Below are 9234 nucleotides of genomic sequence, written 5' to 3' on the forward strand. Positions count from 1 at the left end.
ATAGCATTTTACTAAATGAGATTATGTCAAAATCATTCTCTTGAAAAATGAAGCATTCTTTTGAAACAAATTAAGGTCACCAGTCTGTTTCAACTTGGAGGGAGCAAGGCAAATGAGAGACTGACTTGATCCAAAGCCACCTGACTTCAGAGAGAGTTGTGCTCATTTTTGGATTAGGTTCTCCCATAAAAAGTGACATAAGTCATGGTAATGGATACAGAAGCTGTAGTACTGGATCACCCGGTAATCTGCTATCAGATGTGAACACCTCTGCATTATGCTGAATGAGAGTGAAAAATATGTTAGGTATGTTGATTTTTTTCCAGCCATGGGAGGACAAACAATACCACAGCCAAAAGAAAGTGTTATAATACTTTATGTAATATCTTACATATAGCTTATGTAATAAGAATTCAAACAGACTGTGTAAGTCTCTAGGATAAGACATACCTCCCACCTACATTGTTTTGAACCAGTATGAACCAGCAGAGTGAGTTTGCCCAGCACCTTGCAATTTGTGTCTATTAGATAGGGTATGAAACACCCTAAATAATCATGTCAAACCACAGCCTGAGCATATAATAAAACAAGCTATTTCATAGAGAGTTTCAATCTTACAAGCACAGTCATGTAGCTGAAGTGTCAGAAAACACACACATGGTCAAGGGAACCCCTCATGTGCTCAGAATTAAGTAATCAGATGAGAAGTTGCACAAAAAGGCCATTAATCCATGATTTCCACATTTCAGTTTGGCCTTAAACCTGGCAATGTTTAGCTAGTACCCCAAAGATCATTCCAGGCTTATGGATATCTTTCCACCCTCAGCTGGAAATATTAAACAAGAGGTTGTCTGCCTGGTGGGATCTAAACAGTGCTGCTATAACATCTTTGTGCAATCTCTGCAGCTGGAGTTCTCAAGAGGTTCATGTACCAGAGGTCCAGAGTTTCTCAGTGGTACCAGAGGCACACTTTGCACCTGAAAATGTGAAAAGGGCACATCCTAGAGGAGTGCTTCCCTGTTGTTAAAATATGAAGTGCTGTTAATTCACTTACATGGCTCTTTAATAGAAGAAGCCAAATACCAGGAAAATGTTTGCATGTGCCTCCACAAGAATCAAGGATGCCTTTGAAAATCATTTGCACCAGAAATCATCTATTTGCAAAGTGCTGTCCTATGTGAAGAAACAATCCAAAGTCCTGGAAATATAACAGCATGCTTAAATGACACCGGAAGCAACCCGGCACCATGCCAGGCTGAGGGAGAGTATTCTGGAAGCTATACTTCTGGCTCTATTCAGCCCTATTAATTAAGAGAACTAATCAGTGTGTTGCAGAAAGTTTTATTATCTTCCCAGACTCATTTGAGATCACTACTAAAGGAAATATAGGCAGTGATTTAACCACAGCAAGTCTCTCAAAAGATCAGATACTTAATTTTGCTGAAACAGAAAAGGCATCCTGAGGAAGAGAGATTTATTTTCATAATAGGGTGGAAAACATAATCAGCTGTCTCCAGAGAGGCTGTAAGCTGTTGGCAGTAAAAATTTAACAAATAAAATGTAATCTGATAATCAGTTTAGTGCTGTGCCTTTGCCCTGAAATTGTCTGTATGAACTCAGAGCAGAACATCATTAACACATGGCACTCGAGCTATGGCCAGGCGATGCCAAGCTGGAGTGAAGGCATTTTCATACACATTACTGCATCCATGCCAACAGTACACAGAGCTCCCCTGAAATGAAGAAAACTAACTACTGCACAAGGGAAAAAAAACAGTACCACAGAGAAGTCCCAGAAAAGTGAGGAGAAAGCAGCAGTTATCCATCAGGCACTGCTTCCCTGAACAAGAAGGGGCTCGGCAGCAACCACTTGCTAGGAGGGCCAGGTAGGGCCACACTGCCACAGTCAGTGACAGCACCTCAGCAGGGTGAGAGATTGCAGTAACCTCAGAGGGCCTTCAGTACCTCCCTGGAAGTAAACTATAACAATTCATAGTGTCTTTTAAATTGGAAAGAGTCTCTATATTCTTTTGTAGCTTGCCCACACTTAGATTTCACTACAACACATTGAAGTGTGGGAGATGGCCATAAAACAATCAGATGAAGCATCTTCCTTACCTCAGACTGTGTTTAGCATTGGAATGACAGGTTACATTACTGTGGAGCAAGGACTGCATTTGTTTACTCACTGAAATATAGTCCAAATCTAAGAGTATTTGAGTTCCTTTTTCAGCCTTTAAATAATCATGTCTTTTCACATCTGTTAGTTTTTCTGGAACTCAATCAGTAAAATGTCTTTCAGTTTTCATTTTTAAGTTCATGTGCTATATATAGACCATATGTTTCTTAACATATTATGCTCTGTCTATATGATCCTCTATAGCCATAAATCAGTTTTCTTGTGTTTCCTTTTCAAAAGATATTTAAAACTTTCTCATAAACTATTTTCTAGTCCTTGGTATTTTCAGATAAGTACAAAATATAAATCTATGCCACTTTCAGTAGCCAAGGATATTCTTAGTATACATGATCCAAAAAAGTTTGGACATTGCATGAGTAGTCTGATATAAACACTTGCCTTCAATAAATAAATTAAGTATAAATATAAAAAAAACAGTGTAAAGTGATTTAGTTTATACAGAAATCTAAGTGCAAAATATCATACTTTGGATGCCAAATACTGTATTAATATTGGACAAAAATGAGCCACTTACTCCAAGTAGCTTCTCTATAATCCCAACATCCTATCTTTCCAAATTCAGGACTGGAAAGAACAATCTTCCAGGCTGTTGGAATGATCCACTTCATAGTTTATTCAGCCTTTCTCAGCTCTACTCCTATGTTATGCACAATCTGAGGAGACCCCAAGACTCATCTCAGAGCCCACTGCCCACCAAGAAGATTTCAGCCAGCACCAGCTCTCCTGGATTTGCAGGTTTTGTTATGAACTCCCAAAATATCCCTCATCTGATGCTTGATGAAGATGAATCCCATAGCCCTCCCCAGGACCCTTGAGCAATGAGATGCTAGGCATCACAAGAGCGAAGCTGGACCAGGGCTTAGGGCCTCTGCTCCCCTGGGACTTGAAGGTCTCTGATTTACCAGCCACCTTTAGTCATTCTTAGTTGGCACATGCAAGGAAAAGAAGCATAGCACATCTTATACTTCTGATAGCTGACTCCAAGGTATCTCATCTATTTCTTTTTTCCTAGTAGGCTGTCAAGAAGATCATCATTAAAGATTTTCACATTTTCTCCAGACTTGGGTCCACTGTTTTTGACAAGCTTCATCCTGGCATTGGGCTCTCAAAGCAGCTACTGACTGTATACTGACTGTAATTCCTCTTTCACCCCTTCATAGCATGGTATCTACCAAATACAGCTTTGTTGAAGGGGTAAACTACTTGTGATTGATTTAATTAGGACATTAATTTGTCCTTTAATGTCCTGTCCCCCCTGCAGTTGGGCCATCACCCTCAAGTCTGTTCTTCTGCCCTCAAGAGCCCAAGAGGGTCCCTGGAGAAACCATGCTGGACATAAAACAGGGATGATGTTCACCTCTTGACTTTGGATAGGATAAAGCGGGCACCTTCAGTGTTGTCACACCAAAGTACCTACTGATATTTCAGCATGTGTTAATACTCTTTGCTGAATAGGAACAGAGTTCAACTTGTGCCTAATTTCCAACAAAACAGGGAATTTCAAACATGGGTTTATCATGTGTTTTGCTGAATTTTCAGCCTCCAGCAAAACAACCAAAGAACACAGGCAAGCCCACCATGTGAGAAGCCTTCCGTCTTCCTCTTTCCAGGGTGCACTACCTCTGTTTAGTTGTATTTGCAAATGGTAAAATAAATAAATGGCACTGTGTGTTCTTTAGCTGAACCATTCTTTCCTGGGAAAGGCTGGTTAGTCCAGAGCACACCAAGTAATACCAGAAGGCAGAAAAGACAAGAAAGAACAAAGACACATTCACTTAGCACAAAATAAATATGGTGAGAAGGGAATTACTCAAGGCTTGAAAGAATATAAACCCACATTTTTAATTCTTTATGTAACAGTGACAGCAGCCTGAGTAATCAAGAAGAGGAAGTAATTGCTTTAAATTAGCATAAACTACACTCTCAATTATACTAATAAAACACAGTGGGAACATTTATATCACCAGATTTTTAATAATCATATATCTAAAACTGAGAGAAAGAAAAAAATTAAAAACTCACGTTAACTAGGAAAACAATTTAAATATTAGGTATTAGATAGGTTTGATTTGGGACAAAAAATCACAGAACTATCAGAGGAAAAGAGTTGTTATTTTCAGTTCATTGAAGAAAATTCACTGGAGGTGTGGTAGACCAGGCTATGACCGTTTCTCTTCCTTAGCTATCTAAATCCACCTCTTCCCATATCTGAGGAATTACTGTGGACACCAGCTGCTGGACTAGGCTAGACTGACAGTTTTAACACTTTTCAGTCTCTGTGAATAAACACTGCCTGGAGCAGGGGCAGGTCCAGGTCCTGCCTCCTGGAGGAAGGACCAGCCACCAGCCTGCGCAGTCAGTCTTCATCATTTAGTCTCTTTTCACAGCAGTATTTATACACAGTGAAACAATATTAGGGGAAGCCTGTAGAAAGCTCATTGTGAACAACTTTGTGAATTGAATGCTGGGTGGTATTCTAAGAAATGGGAGAAAATCTCTGGCAATGAGAGAGTGGGGAAAACAAAAGCTTTATTTTTTCCATTCCCATTTTCAGACTGGTTTGTGTAGCCTTTCTTATCAATTAATTAGGATGGACTGACTGGGAAGAAAGGATGGAGAACTTGTGCACTTTATTTCTGAACTGGTTTCCAAGTCACTCAGAGCTTGGAAGCAAAGGAAGGACTGAGAGGATGGGATTTCACACCACAAAGTCAATTCACAAAGATCAATTTGGCATCTCAAATTCTTTCCCACACCATCTGCTGCTCACCACTCCCAGTCTTTGACTCATAAGCCCACCTCTGACCTCTACCTCATGCCAAATATCCTTCATTTTATAACTGTAGACAGGGCTATTGTCTGTCCACAATAATTTGTCTCAGCTTGGGAATATAGGAAGAAAATGTGGGAAGACACATAACTGCTTTCAGAACTACACTCCTTTCTATAATTATTTTTCTAAGAGCCATCAGTCAGATCCTCACTCTGAGGATAGCAAAGGCCATTCATGGTTATTTCCCATGAAACCAGGACTGCCATTCTAAACTAAAGTACTCTTTTGCAAATATGTGTCATGCGGGGAGAGCATGGAGTGCTTCACTGTTTCAGAGAGCATTTTCTTTTTGCACACTCAGAAAAATGACACTCTATTCCAAAGCAACTGCTTGCCAAGTTTACAGCTAAAGTAATTTTGGAGTTATCCAAGCAAGGAAGAAAAGGAAATACATATCCCAAAAATGCTTTAATTAGGGAAATTTATGTTCAGGGTCTAAATAACTTAGGAGATGCCTAAAAAACTTCTGTGAATTATGAAAAGAAAAAATCATTCAAAAGCATAGGGGCCAAATAAAGCATTGAAAATATTGAACTACTGGGCAGATTATAAAAACATGAAATGTTAATTTAAAGTTTTAAAATTGGCCTTATCTCCACCACTTTTTCTTTAATAAAAAGAGTAAATGTAGGTTAAGTTAAGAAACAATTTCCCCCCATATGGATTTTTCCTTGTCAGTTCATCTAGAAATAATTCCTAAGTGCTCTTGTCATGTCAAATGAAAAACTGTTAAGAATGCTTCAAGGAAATACATCTTCCTTATAGCAGGCTTGTTATTTGGGTCTTCCAAAGGTTACCTTGGTAACTTTTTCCATTGATCTTCCACAAGTATAGTCCACATCCTGTTGTATGAGAAACAGCTAAACCTTTCAAGAATGCTAAATCATATTTCAGTATCACTCTGTACTTTGACTGAAACTTTGCTTTGTCCGACTTGTTCAACGTACAGGTAAAGAAGCAAAAGGAGGAACAGAAGGTGTCAATGGAGTGATCTTACAGAATAAAAGACCACATTGTATCTTGTTATCTCAGGTATTTCTTTTTTAAAGTCTCTCCCCTTCTTTATACTTTGGAATAAGGTGACCATGAAGAATAGAGCTTAGCAAAAGAATGGGCATATGAAAAGAAAGACTTTACTGTACCAGTACATCGGTTGAAACTATGCAGTATGTTTGGCAGCATGAGGACATGCCTTTCTTTGAAAAAGGTAATTTCATAGATCAAGAGGGGAAGGTGTAATTTGCTTACCTGTACTTCACAGCAACTTTTCTGCCTCTTTGAATAAGTGCACAAAGTCAGTTTTTGGTTGGTTGGTCAGTTGTTGTTTTTATCAGCCACCATTTAATTTCATTAATTGCCATTTTATGCTCTTACACAAACATAAGGAAAAATCTTGACCTTGTGCATATTCTCACCCTTCCCTTTCCGACTCATGTAAAAACCCCTACATCCGAAGAACATTACTGGGAACACGCACTCCAACCAAGTGAGTGGGAAGTGTGAGAAGCTGCAGGATACAAGAGGAGACCAGAAGTTGTGGCATGGGCAAGTTTCCTTTATTGGGAGTCTTTCCTGAGCACTACTAGAAACCTTCAGGGAGGTGCTCTCAAGCTACTCTTTTTTTCTGAAAATTGAACGGGAATGAAAAAAAGGTTCTTTGCCAGGAGAGATAGCAGCCCATTTCATTATAGAACAAAGTGTCAGTTCATCTCTCCCCACCCTACGAAAATGGAAAATGGGTGAGAAAAACACTTCAGAAAAACCAAATGGTTATGGGGGATCACAAGTGATACAATGAAAGAGGGAAAAGTAAAAAGTGTTGAAATAGAAAATGGGGGCGGTAAAGAGCAGGACTGCTAGGGTTACAGAGGTTACATTAAAGAGGAAAACGAGCTATGTGTGCATCCCAAGGCCCCCTCCAAAAGTAAAGAATTTCACCTCAGCCTGTGCAACTGCCTGAACTTGAGGACTTTTCTACAGACCGCATCAAGGGACTGTCTGCAACTACAGGGGGCTCTACAGCAACACAAGCATCAAAACCCAGGGAGTGGCTTTACAGAGAAGAAGAAAGCAAAAAACACTTCTGTGCTATGGAACTGCAGAATGGAAAGGGCAGACTTCTAAGGCTGTGTTCCTGAGAGCCTGGGTGACCCGCTCTGACATCTGGGGGATGCATGCTGCTGCACAGCCTGTCCGTGCTCCACAAATCCAGAAAGCAGCTTCTTCTGCCCTCAGTCTTGGGGCATTGGGGTGCCCTCTGCTCTCTTGGGCACTGGCTGCATCTGATTAGCCACACAACACCCACCTAACTCTCCTGCAGTGGCCTCAGCTGTTCCCTCCCAACCTGAACTGCACGTGCCCTCTTACACACCCTGCCTTGCTCAGCACTTCCCTGGTCACCAAGGCACGCATAAGGTCTGTATCTTTTTCTTCCTTTCCAAGCTCCTGACTTTGGGGCAGCAGCTTGCTGAATTATTTACGATGTCACAGTGTGAAGGCCAGGAATGAGGGAGGTTTGCATTCCAAGAGAGCCATTTCTTTCCCATGAAAAGCATGCAAAATCCTAATGCCCAGAGTATATTTTCTACTACAGACAAATAATTTCCATGATACGTGGTATGTATAAATACCTTATTTCTACCTCTTCCCCTACAAATTTTGCCCTCCATAGCAACATAAAATAATGACAGACCCTGAAGGAAACCAGTAAAATTTTGTCTATTTTCCTTGTATTTATTCTATGCAGATGGGGATGAGCATTTCTAAAGCCTCAATGAACACCCTTTGAATTACTTGTGATTATGAGTATTTCATCCTTTTTTCCCCCCTCAAGTACTTCTACAGCTTCATTGACCCCACTCGGCTACTGTGGTCAAGCCTCTCTCAGGATAAATGTATTCAGTATGTTTTCTCCTAGAAGTCTTGGGCCGGTGAAGGGCAAATCTGAAGATAAAACTGGAAATACAACTGAAGGCCTGAAGATTGTACAGCCTGCTGCCTGGATGCCTGCAGGCCCCATGCCTTGATGCCAGCACCATTTCACACTGCAAGACTGCTTCACAGTCCATTTAAACCAGAAAGGTGGGAAAGTTTTACCTTTAGCTCTGTGCTAGCTTGAAGTATTATTGTTATTTCATGAGACAGGAACTGAGGCAAAAATACTGAAGTGAAATGTAATATGTATTTTGTCATAACTCTACCTGGAGTTATTTAAGTCTTGATTAGTTTCTAAGAATATTTGTCGCTATATACTGTTTGTACTTCAGCCCGAGCTTCTGATCAACTTTGCTATAGCTACATTTGCTCAACCTATGTTCCAACCAGGCTCCTTACTGCACACACAGCCATGCCAGGACAGCTGGAAGTGGAGGGGCACAACAGCCAGCAGCAGAAACTTTTTAAGCTTCTTCAAGGAACCCTAGCCTGAGACCTTCTAAAATTAAAGACATCTCTACCAGTCACATGCAGTATAACGTGGGGTGTTTTTTTACCCAAAGGACTCTAAAGCTATGACCACAGCACTAGAAAAAACAGGGTCTGGAAATGAGCTTAAGCACTTGACTGCTAATTGCCATTATGCTTAACTGCAAGCATGTGTCCTGGAAAAGGTTTGGCTCATGTCAGCTCACACTGTGTCAGACAGAATCCAGACCAGGACATGGTGAGTGTGCAGCCCATTCCAGCAGGCAGCATGCACCAGGCAAACGCTGACCAGCCTCCCCTTTTCCCTCTTCCTGTGCCCAGCGTCACCTTTTTACACTGCCTTCAGACTCCCCAGGGCATAGGACACATTCTCAGCTTCATACTATGAAAATGTCACTCCAATAACCCTCTTTTTTTCAGGAAAAGGAAGAGCCAACAAAAAAAGCACAAACATACTAATGATTGTGTCTTAGGTCTGTGGAAAGGAAGCAATTGCTTAGTAAAATGGATCTGGTCAGGCCTTGGCACTTGACCAAAAAGCCAAGTGCCTTCACTTGTTTTTTTCGGTGTTATAAACATAGTCCAGCTGCAAGAATCTGGTCTTACCTTCACAGGGTAGGCAGAAGGCACATGTGACACTAAGGTCACCATCATTTGGACAATACTCTCAGGCACAGGTGGATGGAGCTGTGAAAGGCCAGGAGTTGGATTCAATGATCCTTGTGGGTCCCTTCCAACTCAGCATATTCTGTGATTTTGTGATCCTGCTGACACCCTT

Source organism: Corvus brachyrhynchos, unplaced genomic scaffold (genome assembly GCF_000691975.1).
Source record: "Corvus brachyrhynchos isolate BGI_N302 unplaced genomic scaffold, ASM69197v1 scaffold83, whole genome shotgun sequence".
Classification (NCBI taxonomy): domain Eukaryota; kingdom Metazoa; phylum Chordata; class Aves; order Passeriformes; family Corvidae; genus Corvus; species Corvus brachyrhynchos.